The following is a 12901-nucleotide window of genomic DNA, read 5'->3' as shown; positions in this document are numbered from 1 at the left end:
GGACTAATGTAGTCCTATGTTTTCCTTTTGTGGGTTTCAGACTTGACAATAAATACGGTTTATAAAAGAGATTGAAGCTCTGATTCAGACTCCTAAATTGCCATAATTACCGTTCATTAGTTGGACAGCGAGCTTAGGCAAAGGATCCACCTTCTCTTTTAGAAATTCTGTGGCGTCAATTGAATGATATTTATGCACACCCTGTCAGAAGAATGTGAATATTACTAGGTTCGGTATAAGGCACTAAATACGACATGCATTTGGGTATAGATAAACAGTTTATCTGCAATGAGCTGCAAGGACTTGACCCTGAACTTATGGTTAGCCATCAGCATATGGGAGCCTCAAAGCAAAACCCAGTATGTTAGAATTTACTTATAAAATTTCTATCCATGATATTGTAACCCAAGAATGCATGTTATAGTATTAGACTTAAAAAAAAGTGTGACTAGGATGAACGTTATATTTTAATGAACATACTTCCCAGGTTAATTCGGTTAATCTAAAACAGTACCATGTTAATCCACTGATACTGATATGAATATTTAGATTTTACGTAAATGTGGAGGTACGTAAATGGCGTAGTAGTCATAATTTAAAGACATTTTTTGTCACTTACACAGGCAGACTTTCTACAAAACTCAACCATTTAAGCAGAAGCCTTTCAATCATTTTTTTTTTTTAAGATTATGAAAAGCATAAATACATCTAAATGTTTAACTGGCAGTGCATACACAATTATTGTGAGATCTTTTTGTAGTTTTCTTAGGGTTTGAGGCTTTGCACGTGACCTCTATTTTTAGCACTTATGTGTGACACCTTGAGTCTGAATGTTGCTTTCCCATGCATTTATGTAATGCAGAGATGTCAAACTCAATTCCTGGAGGGCCAGAGGCCAGCAGTTTTGTTCCAACACTGCACCAACACACATACCATGTAGTTTTCAGTGTTGCCAACTGCTTTCAATTGAAAGTAGCTAAAACTGGTAGCTAAATGTCACTAGATGACATCACAATGGCAATTTCACTGATCTATATAAAGATGAACGTAGATCAGTGGGCAAGATGAGAACTTAGATAAAGTTTGTCCAAGCAGTTGCTATATTTGTCCCTAAACGTTTGAAAAAAGTCTCAAAAGGGGCGGGGAAGTCGCTAAATCGAGCTACAAAGTAGCTAAATTGGCAACACTGGTAGTTTTCAAATGAGCCTGAAAGACTTGATTAGTTGGATCAGGTGTGTTTAATTAGGGTTGAATCTAAACTCTGCAGGGCTCAGGCCCTCCAGGAATTGAGTTTGGCACCCCCAATGTAATGTGTGCTCACTGATTAATGTATATTCTGATTAATTCACAGGAAAACTGACAGATTTATTGATTGATACACATCATAGATAGACATTGTATACAAATGGGTCAACACTGCACACATATGGATTCTCTTTACACATTAAAATCATACCATTTAATAACCATTAACGGCATAAGCATATGACTCTACTGGTCCAGTCACGTTTGCTAATCAAACACATTCCTTAAAGGGGTCATATGATGCGATTTAAATTTTTCCTTTCTCTTTGGAGTGTTACAAGCTCTTGGTACATAAAGAAGATCTGTAAAGTTGCAAAGACTAAAGTCTCAAATCCAAAGAGATATTCTTTATAAAAGTTAAGAGTCAGCCACGCCTATTTCAAAAAGGCGGGGCATAGAGGAGAAACAATAATGTGTACAGTGTGGAAAATAATGTGTTTTTTTTACTTTAAACCAAATAAACACATTTCATTACACCAAATACACAAAATAATGTTCTTTTTAGCAGCATCATATGACCCCTTTAAAATACCCAGGCAAAATGCTGTCTTATCCCATTTCTGATTCAAAATCCCAATACTTCAATGTCACGTTAAAAGTAGCACTGTAATCATGCATAATAATTTGAAATCACGCGGGTGTCAGTGAATACGCGTTTAACTTGTCACACGTGCTTACTGTGGCGCTCTGTTCCGGTCACGTGGTTAACAAACCCGCCGCCACGCTCTCCACAGCAACGACATAAAGACGCCATTACCGTTGCCTTCCATTGACCTTTTCTACACGACCGCATCTAAAACGATTTAGTGGTAAAACAATTAATATACAAATCACATAAAGAACACATTTAAGCTAACGACGCTGAGGTTACTCGGTCTGGCTAGAGAAGCAGACAAAAAGAGTCACGGGGCTCACCGCGAAATCTCACGGGCTCCGAGTCCAGAATGCGAAAATAATTTCGTTGGGTACAAAATGGCGAATGCTCTCTTTTCTTCGACATGCGCAAACTGAGCAGAGCCTTTCCCTCTGAAATGAAGATCTGTTCCCATACATCCCTCCAACCAATGGGCTTCGCAGTCGGGACGCTTCTGAGTCAATTCGACCAATCAGAACCGCGGACAGCGCAGAACAGGAAACATGTAGCCAATCGGAGGCCAGGATGGATTTATTGTATTTGCAAAGAGTGAGAATCAAAGAACACCAATGAGAGCGTATAATTCGCAGCGCCTCTTTCGTACTGAGCAATCAGGTTACGCGCTTCAGTCTAGCCAATAGGATTTTGCTTAGCGGGCAGCCAATCGCAATGCTCGGGATTTGCCCACTGTGGCCCCGGCAGCCAATAGGGATCCGAGAAACACAACCTCAGCTCAACAGCTTGTTATTTCGTCTATGCCTTTGCAACCTAGTCGAATGCTGAGCTGAAGCAGTCATATAGGAGCATGTAAGTACACATTTATATTTCCACACAACATTCAAACACCGATTTTGCTTCATTAAACCCGTATATTCACATCCGTCTTATTTAAACTCGCTAGTCTGAAAGTAATCCAGTCATATTTGCCGTTTTCCCTTGGTTTCCAGCAAAGGTATTTAGGCGACGAAGAGAAAAAAATTGAATGGCAGAGCCTAACGTTAGTCGGCTTGTTTTCTCACAGGATCCGGGATTTAGCCGACGAATTTTACTTGAACTAACCACTCAAAACCGACCAGTTTATAGCCATAAACTTGTAACTCAGTCTGAAGGGAAAAGTCGCCTCACATAAATGTTGCGGAACTAACCCGACGAACAGTTTAAATCGCCATAACAGCTAGCTTAACCGTCACAATTTGATTGACAGGCGTCAATAACCATCATAGCTGTCAGTTTTTCGTTCTTCGTACTCAATACCTCGGCAAATATAGTGTTAAGTGAGGGAAATGTGGGGTTAGTGGATGGTGGAGGGGCTGACATGGTGCAGGACGGTGTGTGAGCTATGATGGCGACGTGACACACACACACACACACACACACACACACACAGGGTTTGAAGGGGTTATGTTTTCCTTCAGTGACTCCGTGCTTTGTTTTTTTTACACCAAGACATCGTGAGTGGCTCAGATTGGAGGTAAAGTCACGATGAGGCAGTTGAAGCTGTGTTTTGATGGGTTGGTCTTGTTTATTTGATCATTTTGAATGGAGGAGGACGAGAACTGGCTAGCCACGTTAGCTCCTTTAGCGTTTTCTCTGTTGTGTGTATTTGTTGTGCTGTCAAATTTTTCACACGTATTCATATGAAACGTTTCTTAGCACATGGCGCCAGATCGTGACTCTGTTTCTTTATGCGTGTGTGTTGTTCTGTTTCAGCAGTCAAAACCAATCGAGCTGGACTCCCTCAAATAGCCATCAAGATGAAGGTGAGTCTGTGATCCTCTGCAGTTGTGATATGCGACGCCTCCCTAAATGAAGCACAACATGCATCTGGAACAAAACACTTCAGTGAATAAATCACATATGAATGGGGCTTTTATAGAAATTGTGATAAGAAAAGCTCAGTAGTTCAATGATTGAGGTAGTCAGACTGTATAAGTGCTTTCAGAATACCCAAAATAGTAATTTTCATAACATTTGAATGCTGTTACTTCTTAAAGTATTCTTAGATGTTTTTACACATGCTTTATATAACCGTAAATATGCAGAGAGAAAGTGAATTTGTCTATGCACCTTAATAATATTTACACTGTCCACAGGTAGCAGATGAACCTGCCTACCTGACTGTGGGGACGGACGTGAGCGCAAAGTACCGTGGTGCCTTCTGCGAGGCAAAAATCAAGACTGTTAAACGCATTGTGAAAGTTAAGGTAAGTTTAATCAATCTGATATAAGTCTATCCATTCATCTTGTCAAGTTAGTTTTATTTGTATAGTGCTTTTCAAAATGCACATTGTTTCAAAGCAGCTTTACAGCAAATCATGATTGTAATGTCTGTAATACCTAAATATCTTCATGCTTTATAGTCACAATTTAGCAGAGTATAGCCGGATGATAATATATTTAAATGGTTCATTTTTGGGTGAACTATCCCTTTAACATTTTGTGGTGATAAAACAATCATGCAGTTAAGATTTGCTATATAGTATACATCGCTTTGAAACGTATAATTTCAAAACTTTGTCCCTGTTAAATAGTTCTTGACGTGCATTGTCAGCTATCGGTCATTTTAAATATATCGCTGAGCGACAATATAGATTACATTTTGTGGTGATTTAAACAAGCAATTGAGATTTAATATATAGTACATATCGTTATATGTGAGTATACTGTACAGGCAGAAAATGTTGTGTACTATATATCCAACTTTATATCACTGGGTGATAACACGGTTTGTTTTGCAACAATTAATCGAACAATTGTTTGCATCAAACAATTAAGATTTGCCATATGGTATATATATCGCTCTGAAACTTATGCTTTCTAGACTGTCCCCGTTAAACAGTTCTTGAAATGTGCATCGTCAATCATCTAACAATCATTTTAGAGCGTTTTCTGTAAGTTTCCAAAAAAAAAAAAAAGTGTAAGTTCAGAGTGCAATGCATCTTATCTGTCAAGCCAGTGACAGGTGACAAAGAGGATAAACAAGTGTCATTTTCTGCTGGTGACTATGCGCAGATTTGTTATTATAAAAGGGTTGTGTTGCTTTAATGCAAAAGTGTTTGATGCACTTCACACTGCATGATTTAGTAACATGAGCAGGCCCACAAAAGAAAACCAGGAGGTGATGATCCTGCTTTGTGCACTAGCTCCACAGACCATTCAAGTATCATCTGTACAGAACGTCCATCTTTCTATATAGAGTAGTCAGTAAGATGGAAACTCATTCATGTTGTGAGAACAAACAATAAGCTTACAAATGGCTTTATTGGGATTGGCACCTACCAATCATAAGTATGTTGTTTTAAGGTTAATCCACACTTCCGTTTTTGCAAAATCTCGTTGTACGCCATCAATGTTTTGTTTTCTCTCTTAAGATCTTAGTTTGTGGCCTTTCTTGGGTATTTAACCGACTGAAACAAGACAGCCTGGGGTAAAATGGAGCAACACGTGCCTGACGTTTGTGTTGCACATTCTTGCAAGGATATTCTAAGTAGTTGCTCTTGACAGTGTATGTAGGCACTCACTAAGAAGCTTGTTTGAGAGAGATCATGAAGAACATGACATCTGTTACACAACCAGATTACTTCACCTTCACTGAACCATACTGCTACTGTCTTCCCATCCGTGTTGTTCACACCATCATGCTTTGGTGATCTTCTTTCTATATTTTGTAACGTTTTTGTTTGCAGGTTGTGCTTAAAGGAGACAGCACCTCACAAGTTGTCCAAGATGACCAAGTCAAAGGACCCTTAAGAGTAAGAGAGACTTTTTTGGACTCTGACTCTGCAGTTACTTCAAATCAACTTTCCTATAATGCTTGTTATAAAGCGTCTGGTTATTTCTTACTCATGCAACACTCATAAGAAGATAATGCTCAGTTGTAGCCATGTTCAAACTGAACTTTCTCCCACGCCTGTTAATACCGAATTAACTGAGAAAATTAACTTGCTGTAAGTGTTTCTTACTGGCCAAAATTTGCATAATTTGTGATCAACACTGCACGTCATTGTGTCAATCAAACCTTATATACAAGATGAGCTTGTTTCAGTTTTTCTTAATGTGATTAAAATCATGTATTATGTTATAATACAGTAACTGGCTGAATGGCAACTACTTCATTTGTTCACTTGCCAAAGCCAATTTTTTTCTCTCTCTAAATTGGCATTTAACATGTTAATTCTGAGTAAAAATGAATAAGTACAGTTAGGGCTCGATTGTTGTTGTTTAAAGAAACTGTACACCTTGTTCACTCTCTTAATTATAAGGCAAAAGTGCTTTATATTGTAGCACGTAGACAATGTTTAATTCTAAATAAAAACTGTTTAAATTGCTTTCTATTTGTGCAACAACAGTTTATTGCATGAAAAGTCACAATGTTATGCATCTCTGGTCTCAGGTTGGCTCAACAGTGGAAGTGAAGAGCCCAGAGGGTAGACATAGCGAAGCTGTCATCAGCAAACTCACAGATGCCAGCTGGTACACTGTGGGTACGTACAGACATAGCTGACTAAATCTGCCTTGAGTTGCTCTTATTGGACCCCTCTCAGGCACTATAATTGCTTTTCTCTAAACTAAACTTGCAATTTATATTTCAAAGTTTTTTTTTTGTTTTTTTTTTCTCATTCTCATTGCAGTTTTTGATGATGGAGATGAGAAAACCCTTAGAAGAACTTCGCTGTGTCTTAAAGGCGAAAGACATTTTGCAGAGAGTGAGGTGAGGTGTTGAGGTGTCTGCATCATGTGACTTGTGGTTAACACTTGTCTATTTTTTTCCCTCATTTATTTTCTTAATATTTTTTGTCTGCCCATTTCTCTCTATAACAGACTTTGGACCAACTGCCCCTGACTAACCCAGAGCACTTTGGCACTCCAGTCATTGGAAAGAAGACAAATCGAGGTAGAAGGTCTTCTCAGGCAGTGTGAGTATTTACGGTCCTTTCCTCTTTGTGCTATCTAACTTTATGTAGCAAACATATATGAATATTATTCTTTGTTAAATTCCTCTCAGTCCACATCATGGGTTCTTGCACCCAACAGTTCTAGCTTCGTTTTATATGATAATTTTTCCACTTTCTTTCTGTCTCAGGGCTCCAGACTCACTCTTCCCACTGGTCGCTCTTTTGCGACTAACTTTCTCATTTGGTCGCACGGGCACATGATTTGATCGCAATTTTATTTTTATTTTTTTGCTACAACATGGGATTAATCAATGCATGCTGATGAACTTTTATCGTAGTTTATAGTTACATGGAAACGAAAGTGGTTACCATTCAACCTGTTCTTTTTCTTCAGTATTTGTGATTTGAATTTTGTGAACGAGAGTTCCTCTTTTGCTATGTTATAAGCCGTTCTTCGGATGCTTTCACTTTTGAATTCGCGATCTTGTCACGTTTTACAAGAAAATATAATTGTCTGATTTGCTTACAAACATTTATGCATATTTCACTTTTTAAGACTAAAACAAAAGATGGATTTTTTGTTATTCTTAATTAAAAATCACAACAACAATAAACCGTAAGATACAATGACAAACTAGCTTACGAAACGTTTATTAATAAAAACAAATAAGATGAGGCATGACATACACCACAAGCTGTATTATATACCGACTAATAAATTACAGAATGTTTAGCAAACACTGAGGAATCAAATAAAAAAATAAATTAAAGAGAGCCTCCATAGCATAACGTGAGGTAAACAGCAAAGATAACAAGCTTTTCAAAATGAAAATAAAAAGAAAAGTAAAACTAAACTTGCTGTCGGTGACAGTGCTTGCATTTTTTATTTTTATTTTCCCACAAGAATACCAACATGTTCACCTTTGGTTTAAGAAGCGGTCTTTAGCTTCTTATTTGAAAACCATCCATCGTTTTCTCAATATTCGCGTAATTTTTAGCTGCGCTCAGCTTCGCGCTCCTGCTTACGCGGCGAGTATAAACCAGGCTCTACTCTCGAAGCGCTGCGCAGTTCAAATGAGTAGTGCGGTTTCATTATGCTTTCGGTTTCGTTTGCCGTTTGATGTTTCTCATATGGAACAGAAATGGCAGAGCTGATGAGTTGAACAACACGGTGGTCTCACCAGTGCGACCGCTCATAAAATTTAGTCGCACAGGCAGAAAAAATGGGCGCAGTCTGGAGCCCTTTGTCCATTATATTTAAACAGGCCGTTGCTAATTTACCCTTAAGATTTTTATATGTGAATGACCTCTGATGTCTGATTCATTTTCCTAAATGTAAAAATGCAGTTTAGCTTTTCTGATCCGTGTTTTAATGTGAAAAGGCAGCATGTTTCAAATGTTAGTGCTCTGTTTGATGCAATGCAGTGCAGAAGATGAAAAGGAGTCTTCATCGAGTGAAGATGATGACAATGACAGGAGGAGGCTTAATGATGATCTTTTGGGGAAAGTTGCCTCCATTCAGAGTGGCTCAGATAGTGATTCCTGGCACTATGTCCTGGTGAGTCCTTGATTCAATTACAACATCTTAAGTATAGGATTTTAAAACAAGCTAGGGAGACTGTTATGCATGGAGTAACTCGATTTCTGAAAATGGTCATTATACATTGGGGAACAGACTTATAGTTGTTCACTGATATTACACTGATGTTAAAGTGTCTGAAACTGTTGTATGGAAAAGATTGGGCTCTGTAAAAAATGTTCCACAAAAAACTGCACGTACTGGTTTGGAACATGAGATGACGTGAGAATATTTTTAAAGAATATAGACACTCAGGAGATGTTGTATTGTTGCTGTTGGGTAGTACTTGATGCATTCTTTTGCTTTGGTAGTTGCAAAGGTTATGGATTTAATTGAACTTTTGAATTGAAAAAGATTTTGCAAACAGAATAGATCTTTCAAATTGAATGTGTGTCAATGAAGACTCAAGCCTTTCAGTTCTAATAATGAATTAATTGATTATGGTACTCCTATATTGGTAAAGACTTGATGTTTTTTCCAGGCCAGACAGGTCCCTGACAACTGGAAAGTAAACTTGAGTGAGATTCTTGAATCCTCTAGCAGTGATGAAGAAGACGATGATGAGGATGGTGAAGGCAAAAAGGGCGAAGAGGAGGAGAAGGAGCCAGAACCAGAGGAAGTAAGACTCCAGTATTACTTTGTAATTTCCATTTCTTTATCTTGAAATTAGTTTTCTTTCAAAAGTTACAATTATTTGTCAAATGATGAAAAGATTTTGGTGTGCTGCTGATGTATTCAGTGGTGTTGGAAAATTGCAGCCTTGTCTTTCAAACTTGTGAACTGGTTATTTTTTCCTCCTTTTTGACTCAGTGTTTCCATTTATGCTCTTGCTTGGACCCTTGTTTCTTGGGTTCAGTGATTGGCATGTAGTTTTGTAGTGATTGTTCTGATTAAATGGGTTGCCAGAGCTGCGCACTGAAGCAATATGAGGCCATTTATGACCAGTATCGATTGAGAGAATCCCAGTGTTGGCATTTATGTTGATTTGTGAAGACATTCCCGCGGCCCTTTACATCTTATGCTCTCGTACACCTTGATTAAGTCCACTGAATGGTCTCAGCATGTGGGAAAGCCCCCAGGCTCTGGACAACAATGTCTCATTCTTCCTGCTCCCCGAGTTTGGACAAATGGCCATTTGCTTGGTTTTCCGACACGTTCCCATGGCAACTGCTCATTCTTTTGGGTGTGAAAAGGCTGTGGGATTGGCCCAGTGGAGGTGTGCCAGTTCTGATGGTGGGTGTGGCTGAGCTTATCTAAAAGAGTCTTCTCTCCTAGCTGGAGAAGGTCGGGCATGTTGCACAATTATAAGGCCAGCATGTGAAAAGATAAGTGGAAAAATTTGTTGGAAATGATGGGTTGCTTTTCTTATTAATGAATTTTGTCTTGAGAAAGCCAGCACTAGGATTCTGTTTAAACTTTGGATGTGTGAAACTACACATTTTTTTTTAAATCGACTAGTTGGTGGGTTGCCAACTAATGTCTTAAGGAAGCCCTGTGTAATTTGACTGGTTTGAAAATTAGTGCATTCGATAGTTTAAACATATTGCTGTGTAAATCCTGATGTTTGCTGTATTGTGAATGTAAGATTCCATTTGTTATCTTTATATTTAATATGGTCGCTTGACAAATTATAGTTCTTGATTGTGTATTCTTTCTGTAAAATGCCTGTACTAAAATGCTTTAAAATGTCATTGTTTCCATCACTGCTGTTTTATGTATGCTTGTATGCAACTACAAACATAGTATGATCAGTGTAATCCCATTCAGAAACTAATGACTTTTATGAGCTGGTTCTTTTTTGATAAATCAAAAACACGTATGAATCAGTAGGAGTGGTTAATAAACTAATCTGACTCACTCGATTTCAGTCACGTCCAATATTATAGATATTATTATCTATAATAGATAATTCCACACTTGCTGAACTTCAAATTCATATGTTGTACTTTCTTTCTCTTAAACAGCCTGATGATGAGCCAGATCCAGAAGAAAGAGACCACTTTCTACAGCAGCTTTACAAGTTCATGGAGGACAGAGGTAATGCCTGCACACCACCAGTTGAGTTATAATCACTATGGGAAAAAATTAAATGAGGATTAACAATTTTCATGGGGGCGGTTACATGGCGTATATCATGGTGGATGTATTTTATAGTGTGCGCGTGTGTGTGTGTGTGTGTGTGTGGGTGGGCCTCAAAAGTTCAATGATTTTTTTTTTTTTTCCATAGACGAATCTCATGACCAGTTCTGCAGGGCACATTTTCAGTTTAATGCTTCTCTGTACCTTTGCTTTCCTTCCAGGGACACCGATTAACAAACCTCCAGTGCTTGGCTACAAGGATCTCAACCTCTTCAAGCTCTTCCGACTGGTGCATGTTCACGGAGGCTGTGACAATGTGAGTGTTCTTAGTGTTCCCACCATCTGTTTATTGAATTCGGCAAGTGGGAAGTGAGGCCTTGCCAAAAATATGAAGCGAAAGTGGCCGCTGATTGAATTTATGAAGTTCACAGAGCTGGACTGAGTTAACAAAAAATAGCTTGTTTATCAAATGCATGTTCTGTGAATGTTATTGAGGGTAATTATATTTGGAAGTTTGGAGAGGTGATAATTGGGAAAACGGTTGTGCTTGTTCGAGTGATGTCATGTTTCTCTAAGCTATCTGATCCCAGGGTGCGGTAGACAGATGTGCATGACACTACCAGCTCTGTGCAGCAAGAATAAGCGCTTTTAGTCATCAAAAAGACTTGTGTAATGAGATGGTTTATTTTGTTTTTTAGATTGAAAGTGGCTCTATTTGGAAACAGATCTACATGGATCTTGGCATCCCAGTTCTGAACTCTGCTGCCTCGTACAATGTGAAAACTGCCTACAGAAAGTAAGTACATGCTCTCGCAATTCCTGCTGTACAGCAGCCAGTGTTCTTTTTGTGTTGTTGGCAAATGGAGACAGTTTCCCACTTTGAAGGTGACTTTTGCTGCACTGTTAAAGGAATATTAAATCTTAAATCTTAACTCATGTAATGGTTAAATAAAAAATGAACCCAGCTCTTCTGAAAACCAAAGCCTTGTTAAACGAGAATGGGGTTAAATATGATGATACCAGAGAATGGTTTCGCTAGTTTGACTGATGTCATGTGATGTTAAAATTCTCTTGGCTGTCTGATTAACCTCTGCTTGAGTTAAAAAAAAAAAAAAAAACATTTGGAGAAGCCTATATTTTCACTTTGTTGAAAATAACTCCCATTGATAATATTGTTAGTGATAAAATATAACATTGCTTATCCTTTGACTTGAACCTCAGGTACCTGTACGGATTTGAGGAGTACTGCCGCTCTGCTCAGATTCAGTTCAGGACGGTGCACCACAATGAGCCACGGCCAGACCCCCAGCCGGAAGTGCAGTGCGTTAAGACTTCGGAAAAAGAGAGTGAAGATCCAGACGAGATGATGCAGCAGGTTACAGCTGAGCCTGGAACTAGCGAGGAAAAACCTGCGGCAGACGCTGATGAGTCAGATGCTGAGAGCGAAAAGGGACGCAAAGATATCTGCTCGCCCAGGGTGAGTGTCTGTCTGTTTTTCTGTTGGGCTGCTCTCAGCTGCTCTGCCAGCTGCAGAGCAAAAACACTTACATTACAAGTGTTTTTTTGTCCTTGAATGAGTTGGAGGAAATGCATATGATGATAGTAGAGAATGGTTTCGCTTTCATGATCAGATGTCATGTGATGATACACTTCTCTTGGCTGTCTGATGCGCCTCTTTGACTTTAAATTTTGATTTTAAGGGCATGTCTGTTATTTTGGGTTTTTAAACCAGAAAACATACTGCATTTATAGGAACAGTTCACCTAAAAATAAAAACTCACTCTCATGTGTTTTGAAACCTGCTTGTTCCTTTGCATGAACATTTGGGCGGCGTTATGCAAATCTTCCCACATACCGACGTAGATATGTGGGGGCGTGTTAGAACGAGCCTTTAGGTAGGCGTGGCTAACTCTTAACTTTTATAAAGAATATCTCTTTGGATTTGAGACTTTAGTCTTTGCAACTTTACAGATCTTCTTTATGCACCAAGAGCTTGTAACACTTCAAAGAGAAAGGAAAAATTGAAATCGCATCATATGACCCCTTTAAAATAAAAGTGAATGGTGACCATGACTGTTAAGCAAGATTCTCAGTGGAAATTATTATTTTTTTTTTTTAAATTTCAAATTCTTTTCTCACTCAGTTAATTAACAGTCTTTAGAGGACTCCGAATACAGCACATTGACTTGTATGGAACACTTTTTATGGTGCTTTTTTGACATAATATTTACGTTTTTTAACATTTATTTAGTAGTAGGGCTGGGCGGTATGATGGTATATATCGTTACTAGGAATGTAACGATTAACCGCGAGCCGGTTGAAAATCGATTTAAATATGTGACGATTCAAATCGGTTGAGATGCTAAACAAATCGCGATTCAATTAGGGGTAGGAGTTTATATGAATGTA

The 12901-nt window shown here is 38.5% G+C and overlaps 1 pseudogene; it reads left to right on the top strand.

Annotated features, from left to right (window-relative positions):
• The first annotated feature begins 1842 nt into the window (after positions 1–1842).
• LOC107689315 (AT-rich interactive domain-containing protein 4A-like) overlaps positions 1843–12901 on the top strand; it is a 23147-nt pseudogene continuing 12088 nt past the window's right edge.

The sequence above is a fragment of the Sinocyclocheilus anshuiensis genome, unplaced genomic scaffold, assembly GCF_001515605.1.
Source record: "Sinocyclocheilus anshuiensis isolate Anshui unplaced genomic scaffold, SAMN03320099.WGS_v1.1 scaffold1006, whole genome shotgun sequence".
Taxonomy (NCBI): domain Eukaryota; kingdom Metazoa; phylum Chordata; class Actinopteri; order Cypriniformes; family Cyprinidae; genus Sinocyclocheilus; species Sinocyclocheilus anshuiensis.
Note: the sequence above shows the minus strand (reverse complement) of the source record. Positions and strands in the feature narration are given on the sequence as shown.